The sequence below is a fragment of the Podarcis melisellensis genome, assembly GCF_964234715.1.
Source record: "Podarcis melisellensis genome assembly, chromosome: 3".
NCBI classification, from domain to species: domain Eukaryota; kingdom Metazoa; phylum Chordata; class Lepidosauria; order Squamata; family Lacertidae; genus Podarcis; species Podarcis melisellensis.
The window spans coordinates 4,991,399-5,011,478 of record NC_138530.1 but is presented as its reverse complement, the minus strand read 5'-3'; the positions used below and the strand labels follow the sequence as shown (position 1 = coordinate 5,011,478).

General features: G+C 45.8%; 2 protein-coding genes across 12 annotated transcripts in view; one reads left to right on the top strand and one right to left on the bottom strand.

The window, feature by feature from the left end:
* LOC309365819 (uncharacterized protein C8orf74 homolog) overlaps positions 1–20,080 on the bottom strand; it is a 71,789-nt gene that overhangs the window by 46,527 nt on the left and 5,182 nt on the right. For 2 of the 6 annotated variants that reach the window (XM_081904321.1, XM_081904323.1), the window contains exon 2: positions 16,382–16,488. The exons of the other annotated variants lie outside the window; for them this stretch is intronic. The gene's annotated coding sequence lies outside the window, so the exon portion shown is untranslated. The remainder of the gene's footprint in view (positions 1–16,381; positions 16,489–20,080) is intronic. 6 annotated transcript variants of the gene reach the window in all.
* The window catches only part of RP1L1 (RP1 like 1), a 39,166-nt gene continuing 21,782 nt past the window's right edge, over positions 2,697–20,080 (top strand). For 5 of the 6 annotated variants that reach the window (XM_081903585.1, XM_081903584.1, XM_081903583.1 and 2 more), the window contains exon 1: positions 12,459–12,673. The gene's annotated coding sequence lies outside the window, so the exon portion shown is untranslated. Of the gene's footprint in view, positions 3,113–12,458; positions 12,674–20,080 lie in introns of those variants that run through there. The other variant, XM_081903581.1, reaches the window with a different exon arrangement.

Genomic DNA, 20,080 nt, shown 5'->3' with positions numbered 1-20,080 from the left:
TCGCCTTTGGAAAACAGACATACGGCCGGTTTTCTGACAGCCCCAAACAACCCCCTGCCTGCAAGGAAGGTGAATTCAGACGGAGACGGCTGAGCACGACGTTTTCACAATGGTTCTCGTAAAACTGTTGGGCCTTCTCGGTAGTGGCGCCCGCCCTGTGGAGCGCCCTCCCAACGGATGTCAAGGAGATAAATAACTGCGCAACTTTTAGAAGACATCTGAAGGCAGCCCCCTTTTTCGGGAAGTTTTTAATGTTTGGTGTTTTTGTGTGTGTGTTGGAATAGAGTGGTTGGGGCAGCCCAACCAGATGGGTGGCTATAAGTAATAAAATTGTTGTTGTTGTTGTTGCTGTTGCACCTTTCCCAATGAACTGGAATGGTGTATTTTTTCTCTTGGAAAAGCAACACTAGGGCTTGTCCACACTGGACCAAATTGTGGATTTGTACTAGCCTGTCTCACTGTCCATTACATTCTCCCCAGTGATGCCCCATACTTCATAGACCCATAGAACCATAGAGTTGAAAGGGACCACAAGGAGCCAGTGTGGTGTAGTGGTTAAGAGCGGTGGACTCATAATCTGGTGAACCGGGTTCGCTTCCCCGCAGCTGCTGGGTGACCTTGGGCCAGTCACACTTATCTGAAGTCTCTCAGCCCCACTCACCTCACAGAGTGTTTGTTGTGGGGGAGGAAGGGAAAGGAGAATGTTAGCCGCTTTGAGACTCCTTTGGGTAGTGATAAAGCGGGATATCAAATCCAAACTCTTCTTCTTCATCATCTAGCCCAACCCCCTGCAATGTGGGAATCTTTCATCCAACGTAGGACTCAAATTCACAACCCTGATGTTATGTACTGAGTTGAATAGGATCCAAAATGCCGCAGCCTGATTGGTCCTAGAACAATAGGATTCAGAATGCAGCAGTCTGGTTGGTCCGCAGGAGCCACCCAATCCAACTCCAGATGGAAGTGAATCCGCAACCTGATTGGCTTACAGGAGAAACCCGGAATTAGCCAATCACGTGCGGCCCATTGTGTAAATAATGGATATAAAGCAGATATGTTGGGGGAACTTTCATTCCTCACTACTATGAGCTGAATAAATAGCATGAAATCCACACTCGACTCTGAGTATATTTCACCTGAGATCAAGAGTCTCACGCTCTGCCAACTGAGCTATCCCCCATTTGAATGCAGGGGTCTTTTTTATGTTTGGAATGTCCCCAAAAGGCTAGTGTAAACACACACACACACCAATAACCTGCATTTAAAGGGAGTAAAGACCATGGAATAGGGTCTACATTTTGCTCTGGTGTGGACAGGCCCTAGGCCCTAGTCCTCAGTGAGAGGGTTTGGCCTGTGTCTGGACTGTACCACTCAGGGGCTCAGATGAATGAATGTCCCTCCATTAAAAAGAAAAGAAAAAAACAGCCCCATGCTATCATGTCAGGAAAGAGAGGTCGTCTTAGCCTTTGCAAAGCCCTCAACTGTGATATAAGGGGCAATAATATTGACTTTCTTAGCATTCCTGGCTGTCATAAGGATTCGGAGATAAAGTGCTTTGAGCTCTAAAAGGACGACATGCACTTTGGAGAGACAGCATGGTGCAATGGTGCTGGGCTAGAAGGTGGGAGAGACCTGGGTTCAAAACCTCGCTCAGCCATGGGCCACTGATTCTCAGCATCACCTGACAATAACAGGTTTGTTATTGGAATTAACTGGGGAACAGGAGAACTGTTGGAGCTCCTTGGAGGAAAACGTAAGCTGTAGATGCAATAGATAAATGTTGTTGTTGTTGTTTAGTCGTTTAGTTGTGTCCGATTCTTCGTGACCCCCTGGACCAGAGCACGCCAGGCACTCCTGTCTTCCACTGCCTCCCGCAGTTGGGTCAAACTCATGCTGCTCTCTTCGAGAACACTGTCCCACCATCTCTTCCTCCATCGTCCCCTTCTCCTTGTGCCCTCCATCTTTCCCAACATCAGGGTCTTTTCCAGGGAGTCTTCTCTTCTCATGAGGTGGCCAAAGTATTAGAGCCTCAGCTTCACGATCTGTCCTTCCAGTGAGCACTCAGGGCTGATTTCCTTCAGAATGGAGAGGTTTGATCTTCTTGCAGTCCATGGGACTCTCAAGAGTCTCCTCCAGCACCAGAATTCAAAAGCATCAATTCTTCGGCGATCAGCCTTCTTTATGGTCCAGCTCTCACTTCCATACATCACTACTGGGAAAACCATCACTTTAACTATACGGATCTTTGTTGGCAAGGTGATATCTCTGCTTTTTAAGATGCTGTCTAGGTCTGTCATTGCTTTTCTTAGATAATCAATAATATATAAATAAATGCTTTTCTTAGATAATAAATAAATAGATAAATAAATACAGCCAACTATCATTTTCTTTTTAAAATATAAAAGCAAGCACGATCTGCGTTTGATTTTTCCTTTAAAAAAAAAATTCACTGGGGAAAAAGGATGTTCTCACTTTGTAGAGCTGGAGCCGATATCACCTGGCACGTTTTGAAGATGATGGAGGTTCTTAAGCAGACATGGGGTGGCCATCAGTCATGCACGATCTAGTTGAGATTCCTGCATCACAGGGGGCTGGTCTAGATGACCGTTGCGGGTCCCTTCCAACTCTACCATTCTATGATGGTGGTGATGAAACCCTGCGACGGTGTTAGCCATGCCCAAGGGCAAACCGAGAGATCTGGGTACCTTCTCTCCTCCCGGTCTTAGAAGCCCTTCGGTTTGCATAAACCTCAGGGCAGGAGAATGCTACGTGCTAGAGGCCTAAAACCTCCAGGATAATCAGGATTTCAGATTAAGGTTGCTGATTATTACAGACAAGGAAGAGGCCCAGGGGATACAGATCGCTCCGGCGCAGCTCTGGGGCCATCGTCAAATGCACTCCCAAGTAGCATAGGGACCCAGGAAGCTGCCATGTGCAGAGTCAGGCCAATTTGTCTCTGTATCACCTACACTGGCCAGCAGACCCTCTCCAGGTTTTTAGATGACACTCTCAGCAGCATCTTTTACCGAACCAGAAGCTTTCTTTGTTCTACCACTGAGCTACAGTTCTTTCCCCCCAAACATGACGACCACGGGACTCTTCATTTGCCCGAGTTAGTGAAGAATATCACAAGCTAAATAATTCTGTACAGGGGTACCTCGGGTTACATACACTTCAGGTTACGTACGCTTCAGGTTACAGACTCTGCTAACCCCGAAATAGTGCTTCAGGTTAAGAACTTTGCTTCAGGATGAGAACAGAAATCGTGCTCCGGCAGCACGGCGGCAGCAGGAGGCCCCATTAGCTAAAGTGGTCCTTCAGGTTAAGAACAGTTTCAGGTTAAGAACGGACCTCCGGAACGAATTAAGTACTTAACCCAACGTCCCACTGCATATGGTTTAAAAGAGTTTTTAAAGTAAAAAGCAGGACGTCCCAAAAGTTGTTGAACTTTGCTATTTTTGGACAAACCACACCCCCCACACACAAATTTTCGATTGACTTTCCTAAGATCCAGGACAAAGCACCTCAGATGTCAATGCTGCCTTAGATATCCCGGCAATGTCCAGGGAAATGTACAAAAATTCAACACCTTCTATGACTTAGAGTCTGAAATGATATTTACAAGGCCAAAATAATAATAATAACAGACACAACTCAACATCTCAAAACCAAACAGTCCAATATTCTTGCAGTAAATCCAAGAGAATAACTCTCTCTGTGTATATTTGTTGCTGGTGCAACAAAATTTTAAAGTATGATGTTTTATCATGTTTTTAATATTCTGTTGGGAGCCGCCCAGAGTGGCTGGGAAGCCCAGCAAGATGGGTGGGGTATTATTATTATTATTATTAATAATAATAATAATATTAACAACAACAAGTTGTTATTGCAAGAATATTATTGTTATATTATATTGTTATATTATATGGCGCATACCCTCCAACATTTCTCCAATGAGAATGAGACATTCTATTATACACCAGGAAGCTTCTTCCACATGGGGGGTACCACCGGGGTGATTGTCCCGGGTGCAAAAGAAAATTAGGGGTGTGCCTCTGCAGCTGCTGCCTCCTTCCCACCCACCCCACTTGAGGAGCACACTGAGCAGGAGTGGCCATGCAGTGTCCCCTACCGGAAGCACCAGTTAAGGGTGCAATGCTTGCCTTAGGGTGTGGAATACTTTCCTTGCCCCGGGCACTAGCAAGCCATGCTATGCCACTGCAGGTGAGGAATCAAGATCTACATTGAGAGCAGTCACCTCACCTAGTCTCCTGGGACATCTAACAGAACTTCTCCAGATAATCTTAGTGACCATGCTGAGATACAAGGACTCAGGCGGTTATCCTGGGCTCAGGGTGTCCAGGCCTTTGAATATTAATACACGAGCCTTGAACTTATCACAGTTCCTGCACATTTCTTCTAATATACATGGCTTTGCACAAAATCGTGCTTAAAACACATACTTTGCATACTCAGGGCTGATTTCCTTCAGAATGGAGAGGTTTGATCTTCTTGCAGTCCATGGGACTCTCAAGAGTCTCCTCCAGCACCAGAATTCAAAAGCATCCATTCTTCAGAGCCTTCTTTATGGTCTAGCTCTCACTTCCATACACCACTACTGAGAGAACCATAGCTTTAACTATACGGACTTTTGTCGGCAAGGTGCTATCTCTGCTTTTTAAGATGCTGTCTAGGTTTGTCATCGCTTTTCTCCCAAGAAGCAGGCGTCTTTTAATTTCGTGGCTGCTGTCACCATCTGCAGTGATCATGCAGCCCAAGAAAGTAAAATCTCTCACTGCCTCCATTTCTTCCCCTTCTACTTGCCAGGAGGTGATGGCAATATAGAGCCATTGTGCCCAAACACTTAAGATCACGACTTAACTCTTGCAAAGAAAAGGCGTTGGTACATTTTTTTTTGAGGCCCGCAACCTGCCGCAACCACCAGGATACGAATAATCTCCATAACCTCATTACTCTCATGAGTTTGCAGATGGTGCCTGGCCTGTAAGAAGCTTTTCTCCTCATCCTAATCCTATTCAGAGCAGCCATTGCCCAGCTAGAGGGACCTACCACTTTCTTCCCGCTTTTTCAGAGAAACAGGCCTCCTCTCACGTAGCCCAGGATGGAGCCAGGATCCTGGAGGGGAAAGGATGGGTTGAGTCCAGGACCACCGTAAAACTCCTTCCAGCCAGACTTGGAGAAAACAATGGGCTTCCCTCCAGAAACTGTAGAAACCTTTTCAGATTGATAGCAATTTTTGTTCTGGAAACTGTGGGTTTTCTACACTGTTCCCGGGAAGAGGAAAAAGGCTCCGTCTTGGGTCCGAGCTCAGAACTAAGGGATGTCCTTGGGTGACCTTGGTAAGTCAAGAATAAGTTGTGTTTTAGATTTGTCAGGATGCTAAACGTCAAAATGCAACTGGGTTTCATCTGAGAATTTGGGCTGTTGGGGTCTATGCGGAGAGGGTTCCGATCCTCAGCTCATTTACTCCAGAGTAGCTCTGTTAACAAGTCATGTGTGCTGTGGCTTAAGTTGGCAGCGATCCTAATTCTGACGCTTAATGGGTTTGTTGGTCGGTTGCCTGATTGAGTCGAAAGCTTCTGCGCCGGAATAGTATCTAATATCTGGCATGACGTGTGTGGTATCTTGAGAATTTCTCGCTTTCTTTTCCTTTTCGTAAATATTGCAGGTTGCTAGATCTCATGATAATGGCCCATGGTCATGAGGAACTGCCGCCATGCCATTTCCCCCTTTAGCAAAAAGTGCTTTTTTTTAAGCACTTAAAAATAATAATACATGGATCATAGGAAATAAATATACCCGAGATAAAAGAAATCGATCTTTATTTAATTCTGGCTGCAGAATTTTTTAAGGGACACAGGATTAAGGTGGGAACAGAACTTGTCTATTTTGCACACCCTGAACCAAAAACACAGTTATCCTGGAAAATTCACCCTTCTGCAATCTTCGTGATGCAGGTTCTCCAACTGAAAATTGCTTGTAGAAAATATTGCTGTTATTCTTAGTATTGTTGTTAATTAATTAAACCTGTATGCTGCCCTTCATCCAAAGATCCCAATCATTAGGAGACATGCTCACCACTTCCAGAAGGTCCAAATCTGTTAATGAGGTGTTGCCTGCCCTTTGGAACTCCCTGCCTAATGATATGGGGGGGCACCTTCACTGAATTCTTTCCAGCGCCTGCTAAAAACATTGTTGTTTAGGCAATGCCATCCAGGCTTGCAGACTACTGATGTGTGCTTTAATCTGTTTTTAGCTTATGTACCACCATGGATCAAAAATATCTCAGGGCGGTGTACAATGCTAGAAACACATAACCAAACTTCAGTGATAAAAACATCCTAAAAACATACTGACAGACAGCCTAATAGTAAAATAATAATAATAATAGCAGTCCGCTCCCCTACACTTTCACAGGCCATAGGTTGTTTAATAGTCCACAACTTCCCAAGGGAGTCTGATCTGCTGTCAAATAGCGGAACGTTCTTCCTGATGTTTAGCCAGAATCTCTTTCTTGCAACTTGAATACGTTGGTTTGGATCCTACCCTGCGGAGCAGGAGAAAATAAGCTTGCTCCATCGTCCATGTGACAGCCCATAATATATTTGAAGATCTCTCATATCTCCTCTCAGTCACCTCTTTCCCAGGTTAAACACACCCAGCTCCTTCAACCGTTCCTCATCAGGCTTAGTTTCCAGACCCTTGATCTTTTTTTTATAAGGTTTTCACATATTACATTACAATACAGATATACCAAAGCCAACACCATTTCCTCCCCATACATTTACATTTACATTTCCTCAATCCATTATATTATTCTTTTCTCCCTCCTCCCACTTTCCTCCGCCCCCCTCGATTTCCTCCACATTATACAATTTACAATAGTCTACAGTCTTCTCAAATCATCTATATATTCTTATTATCTCTCCTTACTAATTTTTCTTCCATCCAGTTCTTCGCATTTTAATCTAGGTATATTAACGTATCTTTTTTAAAGCAATCTTTTGCCATAAAATTCATCAAAACATTTAATTTTTGATTCGACCGATTTCTTATTATAGCAGTCAATTTTGCGAAAATTAAATATTCGTTTAGTTTACAAATCCATTCCTCCTTTGTGGGTATAGCTTGTGACTTCCACCTAGTAGCAATCACTATTCTAGTAGCTGAACTTGCATATAGAAAAATTCTTCCCCCCCCCCCCCGTGGTATCTCTTCATCTATCAATCCAAGGAGATACGTCTCTGGTTTCTTTGTAATTATTTATTTATTTATTCCCCGCCCATCTGGCTGGGCTTCCCCAGCCACTCTGGGCGGCTTCCAACAAAATATTAAAATACCGTAATACATCAAACATTAAAAGCTTCCCTAAACAGGGCTGCCTTCAGATGTCTTCTAAAAGTATGGTAGTTTTTGTTCTCTTTGATATCTGGTGGGAGGGCATTCCACAGGGTGGGCGCCACCACCAAGAAGGCCCTCGGCCTGGTTCCCTGTAGCTTTGCTTCTTGCAGTGAGGGAACCACCAGAAGACCCTTGGAGCTGGACTTCAGTATCCTGGCAGAACGATGGGGTTGGAGATGCTCCTTCAGGTATAAAGGTAAATGGGGCACTGCCCCACCAACCACCACCTGTCCTCAGCCATCTCTCACCTGCTTGTCATCTTACCCACAAGCTATTCCAGAGGGCGGCTCTGCCTGTTGGCTTAGTCTCAATGTTGCCCCTTTAGAACTCAGCAGAAAGGAAGAGGATGGGGGCAAACTAGAAAAAGTTGGCTCTGCCTGTCACTGGCTCTCTGGCGCCACCTGCTGCTCAGCTCCCTGCCTTCTGTCCCACCAGCACCCCCTGGGCACAATACTTTATGTTCCCCTAAAACCTATAAGGTAGAAAGGGAAAGGCACACTCAGAGGAAGGGAGGTGGAAGGCCAGGGCGAAAGCTGTCTCAATTCCTCTAATGACCCCAGACATCGAGAGCTGCTAAAATGGCAGGTGCCAGAATGGGGGCCTTTTTTGTGGCCCCAAACCTTTGGAACGCCCTTCCTAGGGAAATACAGTATGTGCGGCCCAACTATGCGCCAACATTTGGGTGCAAATTTCTCCCGATATTTTTGAATGCAATTTCACCTAACATACACAGTTTTGCAATGACATGCTTCCTCATATAATGTGTTTCCTTGTGGTATTTTCACTAACATTCACTCACGTCCATACACACGTCCATATTTATCTACTTGCACTTTGACATGCTTTCGAACTGCTAGGTTGGCAGGAGCAGGGGCCGAGAAACGGGAGCTCACCCCGCCATGGGGATTCGAACCGCTGATCTTCTGATCGGCAAGCCCTAGGCTATGTGGTTTAACCCACAGCACCACCCGCATCCCTTTCTGCCCTCCAGCTTGGCATGCAAAAGGCATTATCAGAGCTCAAGGAGACACCCCAGGGAAGAAAAACCACTTCGGGAAGCAAGGGGGGCGGTGAGGGGTGTGGCCTGAGGAGAGAGGGGTGTGGCCTGGGAAGAGTTCCATGGGCCATATAAAGAGATTTCAAGGGCCGCATTTGGCTCTCTGGGCCACAGGTTCCCCACCCTTGGGGTGTTGTTGTGGGGCTGCAGACTTTATCATTTAGCAAATTATTAAGCATCCCCACCCCATCATTCTGCCTGGACACTGAGGTCCAGCGCCAAGGGCTTTCTGGCAGTTCCCTCCCTGTGAGAAGCCAAGTTACAGGGAACCAGGCAGAGGGCCTTCTTGGTGGTGGCACCCGGCCTGTGGAACACCCTCCCACCAGATGTCAAAGAGAACAACAACTACCATACTTTTAGAAGACATCTGAAGCAGCCCTGTTTAGGGAAGCTTTTAATGTTTGATGTATTACGGTATTTTAATATTTTGTTGGAAGCCGCCCAGAGTGGCTGGAGAAACCCAGCCAGATGTGTGGCGTATAAATTATTATTATTATTATTATTATTATTATTATTATTATTATTATTATTAGTGCCAGAGAAATGCAATGAATGCCCAGTGAAAACTTCCTCTTTGCAAGCTGTTGTGCATTTCAGTGTACCTGTTACTGCAAACCGGCCCAGAAACCCCGAATTAAGCTCCACCTGTGAATTTTGCCTCATCACTAGGAGATTCCTTTTCCCACAGATTATTGCACTGTCAGTCTTATTATTCCGCGTGCGGTTAAAAGGTTCTGCAGGACATTATCTTGCTTCAGCTGTGAACCGCCCTGCCGGGTCAGGCTAAAGTACTTAATGCTTCGACTCCTGTCACAGGTAATCATGGCTAAGACGCCGCTCGTTTTGCTTCGCAAGTGACCTCTTCCGGCTATATTAGGAGTGGCGGGGGTGGGGTGGGGAGGAAGTCCTACTTTCATTTAGAAATCCCTTATTTTTTATTATTTCAACAATCTCTGTACCTTTTAATTTCACATGTTCCGGCTTGTCAAAATCCTTCTTAAGCTGTTGCACTCAGAACTGGACACAATATTCCAAGTGTGGTCTGACCAAGGCAGAATAGAGCGGGACTATGACTTCCCTTGATCTGGACACTCGACTTCTCTTGATGCAGCCTAGAATAGCATTTGCCTTTTTTGATGCTGCATCACGCTGTTGACTCATGTTAAGCTTGTGGTCTACTATTTATACCCCGCCCTCCCCGGCCAGAGCCAGGCTCAGGGCAGCTAACACCAATAAAATCACAGTAAAAACATAATGGGGGAAAAGAGGGGGGGCGCCAATTTAAAATACAGGTTAAAATGCAATTTAAAATGCAGCCTCATTTTAAAATAGCTGATAAATCAAAACCATAAGGGAAGGGAAACATAAGGGTCAGACTGAGTCCAAACCAAAAGCCAGGCGGAACAGCTCTGTCTTGCAGGCCCTGTGGAAAGATGTCAAGTCCTGCAGGGCCATAGTCTCTTGTGACAAAGCGTTTCCCCACGTTGGGGCCAGTACTGAAAAGGCCCTGGCCCTAGTTGAGACCAGTATAACCTCCTTGAGGCTCCGGACCTCCAAAGTGTTGTTATTTGTGGACCTTAAGGTCCTCCGTGGGGCATACCAGGAGAGGCGGTCCTGTAGGTACGAGGGTCCTAGGCCACACAGGGCTTTATTTTTTTTAAAAAAAATATTTATTAGGGTTTTTTATAAAAGAAATACAAAGATAATGAACAGCATTGCTTTGTTTTAACAAAATTTCATAACTTCTTTAGACTTCCTCACGTCTCCCGCTCCCACTTACATCGTTAATAAATTTTTTCAAGCAAATTATATTTGCAATTTTGTAACCACTCATTTAAATATAATGTAACAATTCTCCAACAAATTTTGTTTCTCTTAATCTCACTTATCATCAAATTCCGATTCAGTTTAGTGATGGCCAATTATTTATAACCAAGCATCCTTCTTAACATTCCACTAAATCACAATATTTTTGTAGATAAATCTTAAATTTCTTCCAATCTTCTTCAATCCTTTCTTCTCCCAAGTCTCGAATTCTGCCAGTCATCTCCGCCAGTTGCATATAGTCCATCAGTTGCATCTGCCATTCTTCCAGTGTGGGTAGATCTTGAGTTTTCCAGTTCTTAGCTATAAGTATCCTTGCTGCCGTTGTTGCATACATAAAGAATGTTCTGTCCTTCTTTAACACCTTCTGGCCGACAATACCCAGAAGGAAGGCCTCTGGTTTCTTAGTGAAGGTATACTTAAATACCTTTTTCAACTCATTATATATCATTTCCCAGAAGGCCTTCACTTTAGGGCAGGTCCACCAGAGGTGAAAGAATGTACCTTCATTTTCTTTACATTTCCAGCATTTATTATCAGACAAATGGTATATTTTGGCAAGTTTAACTGGGGTCGTGTACCATCTGTATATCATTTTCATTACATACACAGGGCTTTAAAGGTCAAAACCAGCACCTTAAACCTGACCCTGTACTAAGACCTCTAGATCCTTTTCATATGTGCTAAAATCCAGGTGCTCCCATCCAGCGCCGTAGCTAGCGGGAGCAGCGGGTGTGACCTGCAGCTGGTGGGTGGGCGAGCCACCCATAGAGGCAGGGTACGCTGCGTGGAGCCTCTCCACTGCAACCCCCTCAGCTGTAGGACGGCTGAGGGCAGTGGCGTAGCGTGGGTTGCCAGCACCCGGGGCAAGGCAAGTAATTTGCGCCCCCTAATCTGTGGATTTGCGCCCCCTAACCCTAACCCCCAGATGTTGCGCCCGGTGCGGCTGGGCCCCCCTGCACCCCCACGCTACGCCACTGGCTGAGGGAGAGGCGGTGGGCAGATGCAAGCCTGACACTGCCATTTCTGGCAGCTCGGAGCCTGCTGGCGCCCAAGCCACCACATCACTCCCAGGAGAGACTCGTGGCTCGGGCACGCTACAGGCCCCGCGGTAAGTGCTGGCTCCCACGGTGTGGCGCCGAGTGGTAGTCACGTTTTGTTGTGTTTGTTGGCTGAACTACAGTGGTACCTCTGGTTATGAATTTTATTATTATTATTATTATTATTATTATTATTATTATTTATTATTATTATTTATACCATGACCATTTGGCTGGGTTTCCCCAGCCACTCTGGGCAGCTTCCAACAGAATATTAAAATACAATAACCTATTAAACATTAAAAGCTTCCTTAAACAGGGCTGCCTTCAGATGTCTTCTAAAAGTCAGACACTTGTTTATTTCCTTGACATCTGATGGGGTGGGTGCCACCACCGAGAAGGCCCTCTGCCTGGTTCCCTTTAACTTTGCTTCTTGCAGAGAGGAAACTGCCAGAAGGCCCTCAGAGCTGGACCTCGGTGTCCGGGCAGAATGATAGGGTGGAGACGCTCCTTCAGATATACTGGGCCGAGGCCGTTTAGGGCTTTAAAGGTCAACACTTTGAACTGTGCTCGGAAACGTACTGGGAGCCAATGTAGGTGTTTCAAGACCGGTGTTATAGGGTCTCGGCGGCAGCTCCCAGCCACCAGATGTCTGTTCTTAAGCTGAAACTGTTCTCATCCTGAGGTGTGCTTTCGCTAATGGGGCCTCCCGCTGCGCGCCTGCCTCCAGCGCGCACATTCCATTCACATGTGATTGGCTAATTCTGGGATTCTCCTGTAAGCCAATCAGGTTGCGGATTCACTTCCACCTGGAGCTGGATTGGGTGGCTCCTGTGGACCAATCAGACTGCTGCATTCTGAATCCTATTGTTCTAGGACCAATCAGACTGCTGCATTCTGAATCCTATTCAACTCAGTACATAACAAGCACACTTCTTCAAATGCATCTCTGAAGAATAGATACATCTTCATATGTGAAGAAGTGTGCATGCACACGAAAGCTCATAACAATAACAAACTTAGTTGGTCTCTAAGGTGCTACTGGAAGGAGTTTTTTTTATGTTGTCTCCATCTAGTTATTCCTGGCTATGTGCAGAACTTTACAATTGTCACTACTCAAATTCATTCTGTTAGTTTCAGCCCAGTTCTCGAATATGTTAAGGTCATCTTGAATCCCGATTTTATTTCAGTGTTATTGGCTACCCCTCCCAGTTTGGTGCCGCCTGAAAATTTGATGAGCATCCCCTCAAAACCTTCATCCAAGTGGGCTATAAATACCTATGGATTTTGGACACCTTACTTGGCTGGATAACCCTGCTGCAAAATTCATGTAAGTACACATTTTAAAGGATGGCTGTGTTTTGGTTCACTGATTGCTTTGGAAATTGGCACTTTGGTAAGATTGCCTTTAAATCCAAACTGGATCAAATCCCCCTCACCCTCCCCCCATTTCAAAGATTTCCAAAGATTTGGCATAAAACCACATTATTTATATGTTGTTTTATTAAATATCTATACTACCCTCCATCTGAGGATCACTGGGTGGTTTGCAATACAATTTTTTAAAAAAATATATACCGTATTTTTCACTACATAAGATGCGTCTGACCATAAGATGCACCTAGTTTTTAGAGGAGGAAAACAATAAAAAAAAATTCTGAACAAAACAGTGCATGTATGATTTTTGTGGATATGTGATTTGATGGTGAGTTCGGGGTAGCCCAATGCAAAAATCCTGAGGATCCATGTGGATCCGTGCTTTGTAACCATGTTTTTGCGCCATTGCGGCTCCACAAAACAGTGGATGTGTGTGTATTTTGGTGCAGGCTGTAGCCATGGACATGCTATGTGATCCTATTGTGAATTTGGGGTGACCCAATGCAAAAATCCTGAGGATCCATGTGCTTTTACCTCCCCCTACCAGGCAGCCTTCTTTATCTCTAGAGTCCCTTATCTGTCTCCCGATCCCTTGCCTATCAGCTCCTCAACGGCTTTGTTTCAACACCCACTTCCCTCTTTCTAGAAAAAAAAGCACGATCTACTTTTTGCCCCTGGGCAATTCGGTTCCAGGGACCACGCATTCGCTCCATAAGACGCACATACATTTCCCCTTACTTTTTAGGAGGAAAAAGTGCATCTTATGGAGCGAAAAATACGGTATGTAAAATAATAACAAAGCAATAACCCTCCACCGCACCCCACCCCAGTTTAAAAGCTCATAGATTGTTTAATTAGCCAAAGGCCGGTTCTTGTGTTGCCACCATCTGGACCTCCATGGAAGAGGAAAACCAAGAAGGGCCTCGGATTAATTGGGCCCAGAAACTAAAGATCTGCAGTAGAGTTATCCCAAGAGCATCCGTTGACAGGGAAAGGCTTTAGCTCAGTGGCAGAGGGTCAACCTTTGGTCCAGCCCTTGGCATCTCTGGGTATGGCTTGGAGAGACCTCAGTTTGAAATTCTGGCTGCTGGCCCGTATGCACCAAGGGGGCCGAGAACCTCAGGCCCCAGGAGAGGGGAGGGAGGTTTTGTGCTGGCCTTGCCCCCAACTCCAGCCCTAGGAGCCTTCATAAGGGAGCAGTTTCCAGAGGAAGACCAGGGAGGGGAAAAAGACCCTGTTTGCCATCACGTGGTGGTTGGTGTGGACCTGTGATGTCCCACCTCCAGTCCAAGGAATCTTCAGAAGGGAGCCGCTGGCTGCTGCTATAAGAATTATGTGTACGTATCTTTAATAATACTAATACTACTACTACTACTACTACTACTACTAATAATAATAATAATAATAATTTATTTATACCCCGCCCATCTGGCTGGGTATCCCCAGCCACTATGGGCTGCTTCCAACAAAACAATAAAATACAATAATGTATTAAACATTAAAAGCCTTCAGATGTCTTCTAAAAGTTTGGTAGTTATTTTTCTCTTCGACATCTGATGGGAGGGCATTCCACAGAGTGGGCGCCACTACCGAGAAGGCCCTCTGCCTGGTTCCCTGTAACTTGGCTTCTCGTAGCGAGGGAACTGCCAGAAGGCCCTCGGAGCTGGACCTCAGTGTCTGGGCTGGACTATGGAGGTGGAGATGCTCCTTCAGGTATACTGGGCCAAGGCCGTTTAGGGCTTTAAAGGTCAGCACCAACAATTTGAATTGTGCTCAGAAACGTACTGGGAGCCAGTGTAGGTCTTTCAAGACTGGTGTTATATGGTCCCAGCGGCCGCTCCCAGTCAGACAGTTAGATGGACAGGGTACTGTTGTTGTGGTTGTTGTTGTTAGCTGAACAGAGTGAAAGATTATGAGTCACGGGGTGTGGAGAATGTGTGCATAAACTGCTTGGTTTATCTTTTAGCTGCTTTTCTGCTAATGTTGTTGATACAGTGGTACCTCTGGTTGCGAAGTGGATCCGTTCTGGAGGCCCTTTCACAACATGAAAAGAGCGCAACCTGCAGCAGCGCGTCTGCGCATGCGTGTGTTGCGATTCAGCATTCCTGTGCATGCGCGTGATATCATTTTGCACTTATGCGCATGCGTGAGCGGCGAAACCCGGAAGTAACCCTTTCCAGTACTTCCAAGTCACCACGGGACGTAACATGAAAGAACGTAACATGAAGCAAACGTAACATGAGGTATGACTGTATTGTTTTATAGATTAAAAATACCGTATTTTTTTAATCGTATAGTGGTACCTCAGGTTACAAATGCTTTGGGTTACAAACACTTCAGGTTACAGACTCCGCTAACCCAGAAATAGCACCTCGGGTTAAGAACTTTGCTTCAGGATGAGAACAGAAATCGCGCGGCGGCAGCAGCGGGAGGCCCCATTAGCTAAAGTGGTACCTCAGGTTAAGAACAGTGTCAGGTTAAGAATGGGCCTCCGGAACAAATTAAGTTCTTAACCAGAGGTACCACTGTATAATATGACTTTTGCTTTAATTGTGATGTTTAGTTTATTTTTTTAGTTGCTGCTTCATTAACAGTGTTTCGTAGATTGCCATTGTCTCTCTTAAAGGTAAAGGTAAAGGGACCCCTGACCATTAGGTCCAGTCGTGACTGACTCTGGGGTTGCGGCACTCATCTTGCTTTACTGGCGGAGGGAGCTGGCGTACAGCTTCCAGGTCATGTGGCCAGCAGGACTAAGACACTTCTGGCGAACCGAAGCAGTGCACGGAAACACCGTTTACCTTCCTGCTTGCACTTTGATGTGCTTTCAAACTGCTAGGTTAGCAGGAGCAGGGACCGAGCAACGGGAGCTCATCCCGTCGCGGAGATTCGAACCGCCGACCTTCTGATTGGCAAGTCCTAGGCTCTGTGGTTTAACCCACAGTGCCACCTGCAATTGTCTCTCTTACAATATGTTAATTATTCCGTACGATTTGTGCTGTATTTGTGATGTTCTCTGATTATGAGCTATCACACCATTGCTATTTATTGTTTGTAAGCCGATTTGGGAATCGTTTGAATTAAAAGCGGAAAAGAAATCTAATAAATCAAATCAATCAGATCAAGGGCCAAATGCAGTCATCCAGGCCTGGCTGGACTGTTCCCTTGAACACTGATAATGTCTTTTCCTTCCGTGGTTGGACGATAGAGTGGGACACTGTGTATAGGAACTAGTACAATGTTAAAAAGCAAGCTGGCAGTACAGTCGTACCTTGGAAGTCAAACGGAATCTGTTCCGGAAGTCTGTTTGTTCCAAAACATTGGAAAACCAAAGTGTGGCTTCTGGTTGGCTGCAGGAAGCTCCTGCAGCCAATCAGAAGCCAGTGAATCCCTATCAGACACCCGGCTTCCAAAAATAGTTCAAAAACCAGAACACTCACTTCCAGGTTTTGATCGTTCAGGAGCCGATTTGTTCAGGAGCCAAGGCGTTCGAGATCCAAGGTATGACTGTCAATCACACCGTTGAAAGTTGGAGTTAACTCTTTATGAGCAAAAACATGATCTTCACAGACTTGACTGAGCATCAGGTCTTTCTGAGCACAGCAGCCCATTCCCCATGGGTCTTACTGCATGAAATCAGTTGCCAAGACAAGAAAGTCCCTACCTCCCCACAACCGTCTAAGTACCCTCCTCCCCAAGACGTTTCCCAAGCAGAGACTGCGCCTGCATGCAGCTGGTCACTGCTCCACTCATTTCAGCCCTCTTCTGGTTCTGGGAAACAGGACGGGAGAGCTTGTTTTAGCAGGAGGGGAAGACACCCTTGACTCGTCCCCAGCCTGACTCACCTCTGCCTGACTCTCCTCCCTTGGAGGTTTTCAAATAGAGGTTGGATGGCCACCTGTCATGGATGCTTCATCTGAGATTCCAGCATTGCAGGGGATTGGACTAGATGACCCTTGGGGTCCCTTCCAACTGTACGATCCTATAATTCTTGGTCTCCTTCCTCCCACTTTCCTGCTTTAGCTTCTGCCTCTGCTTCTGCCACAGACTCTCCCTGCTCACTAAACACTGTTACCTCTTCCCAGTCTTCTCCTTCCAACCACACATCATTGTCCCACTAAAAGATTCCTGCATTGCGGGCGGGCTGGACTAGATGACTCTGGGTGTCCCTTCCAACTCTATGACTGAAACCAGGAAAGACTTTCCGGCAGTAAGACTGTTCAACCGTGGAACAGACTCCCTTCCCTCGTTGGCAGTTTTTAAGCCAAAAAAAATCTCCCAGAGTAAATTGCAAATTTCAGGCTTACCATGATAATCATCTTCATCATTTATTTGTACAATCATAACAAAAGAAAAGCAGTATTGGGAGAGAGGAGGAATAAACCACTTGAGTACGACTCTTGAGAATCTTGATTCTTTCCCTGCCCCAAGTGGAGGGAATTTGAAATATTTTCCTATGTTAAACAGGAGCCAGATGGGCGGGGTATAAATAATAATAATTATTATTGGACAAACCCATCATTTTAATGTGTTAAATATGGCCCTCGTGACTGCCATTTCCTTTAAGGATGCCCAGAAGCTGTGGACTTAAAATAAGCAGTTTCTTCTTTGGCCTTGGCCTCGCCTAAAAAATGGATAACGGAATGGGACATTGGGCTTAGAAAGGGGGAGCAGTTTCCCCCTTGCCCTGCTCCTTCCCAAGGGAAAAACCCACTCTTTTGTGATAATCCAGAACAAACAGCAATCTGGGGAAAACCCAAATTGCCATTTGCGCCAATTAAGTCAAGGATGCTTTAGCTGTGACTCCTGCGTTGGACTGGATGACCCCTGGAGGTCCCTTACAACTCTGCAATTCTATGATTCTTTGATTCTGCACCAGAGCAAGGTGTGTGTGTGTGTGTGTGTGTGTGTGTGAGAGAGAGAGAGAGAGAGAGAGAGAGAGAGAGAGAGAGAGAGAGAGAGAGAGAGAGAGAGAGAACCAGCAGTATCAGCTGCCTCCAAAGTTGAAGGTGGCTTTGAATACCTCCCCGAAGCGATTACATGGCTTTGCTGTCTAATGTTAGCAGCAATGTCCCGATTAACCCTGGGAGCTGCATGCTCAGTTATTTCGAGGGCAGGGCGAGTGGCAGTGCAGAGCAGGTGCCCGTGTCCCTGGCTTTGAAGCTCAGCCTTGCGTAAGGGTCTGCTGACATTTTACTTAACAGCTGGTCCCCTCACTGGGCGTCGGAAAGGAACGGGGCACTGCGAGCCACCAAAAAACAACATGAAGCCAACTCGTGTAAGTACAGGCACGTATATTTGCCCCGCTTGTGATCCAGAGTTGTATACCTGCCTGCCTGCCTTGCATTTGAGTTGTGGCCCCTGTTACGTCACCCACCCCCAAACCCCAGATTCCTTGACGTGGCTTTTCCTCCCGTTATCCCACCCGGACCTTATCTGACCTACCCCCAAACACATACATAGTTGTGAAGTGCAAAGGGTTTCCTGATGAACCTACCCATCTTGGTTCTGGGGAAACTTTTTGAGAATTCTAAGGAAAAACCATCTTCCGCAGAAACTGCTGCTTGCCTTCTATCACTGTGCCATTGAGAGCGTGCTCACTTATGGCTTATGTGTGTGGTACGGAAGCTGTACTACCCAGGACAGGATGGGGTTGTGCAGAGTTGTTAAGGCAGCAGAGAGCATTGTTGGCTGCCCACTCTCCACCTTAGAACAGATTTATGCCACAAGGTGCCATAGGAAGGCACTGGACATAGTAAAAGATCCATCGCATCCTGGTCACTGTCTCTTGGAGCTCCTGCCGTCGGGACGGAGATACAGGACGATGAAGACAAGAACGAGCCGTCTTAAGAACAGCTTCTTCTCCAGAGCGATCTCGGCCCTGAATGGGAAACCTGGACTTTGAAAGTCATCTAATCTTCCTTGCTGTATTATACTGTATTGTTTTAACTAGTGTTACTATAGTTGTTTTGATTTTGTGTGGAGTGCCCTACCTGGGTGGATGGAGCAGCCAAGTAATTTTGTGGTCCCCAAGAGGGGGCAATGACAATAAATATATTATTATTATTATTATTATTATTATTATTATTATTATTATTATTAGAGGGATACCTGTGGGAACCAGGCAGAGGGCCTTCTCGGTAGTGGCACCCACCCTGTGGAACGCCCTCCCATCCAATGTCAAGGAGATAAGTTAACTATACAATTTTAGAAGACATCTGAATAGGGAAGTTTTCAATGTTTGGTGTTTTATTATGTTTCTGTATATGCTGGAAGCCGCTCAGAGTGGCTGGGGCACGATTTTTTATTTATTATTATTATTACAGTGGTACCTCGGGTTAAGTACTTAATTCGTTCCGGAGGTCCGTTCTTAACCTGAAACAGTTCTTAACCTGAAGCACCACTTTAGCTAATGGGGCCTCCCGCTGCTGCCGCACCGCCGGAGCACGATTTCTGTTCTCATCCTGAAGCAAAGTTCTTAACCCGAGGTACTATTTCTGGGTTAGCGGAGTCTATAACCTGAAGCATATGTAACCTGAAGCGTATGTAACCTGAGGTACCACTGTATTATTATGTGATCACTTGTAGCTGAGTAAGATTGTCCTCCATGAAAATGGTCTTAACAGTGAGTCCGTAAGTGACTGTGGAGGCCAATTCTGGATCCACACGTCCTTCCACAGTGGGGACATAGGTTTCCAGGTGGGAGTTGACCATGGCGAGGGTTTGCCAAGCGTGCCTTCCTCTTAGCACATTTCTCCTTTACGCCCTGAGTTTGAGCGTCTTCAAAGCCCATGACACCTTTGGTAAAGGTTGTTCTCCAACTGGAACGCTCACAGGCCAGTGTTTCCCAGTTGTCGGTTTTTATACTACATTTTAAAAGATTTGCCTTGAGAGAGTCTTTGAACCTCTTTTGTCGACCACCAGCGTTACGCTTACCATTTTTAATTATTATTGTAAAGAACGGCTTCCTGGTTTTCTATTGGCACCCAAAAGGCTAGGCAGCGCCCTTGAACCTATCCATGCTTTCTAGTGCAATGGATGCGCTTGTTTTTGCAAGGAAAGTTCTGTGAAAAGAGGCACAACCTTTTTTTCCGCATTAGCCCCGGGTCGGTTTCAGCATCCATTACTAGATTTGGACTGAAAACCCCAAGCTGTCAGCTAGGGCGTTGCTAGCCTATCCGGTAATCTGGCAACCGTCAAAACGAACCGTGATCTCTGTCGTCTGAAAAAGCACATATTATTCCTGGCAGTTCTGCAGCCTTTTCCACCAATCACCTGGACGAGAGTTGTGTGTGGCAGGGGTGCCAAAATGAATCAAATATTGAGGGGCCCACCAACCTTTTTTTTTGCTGGGGTGGCCGTC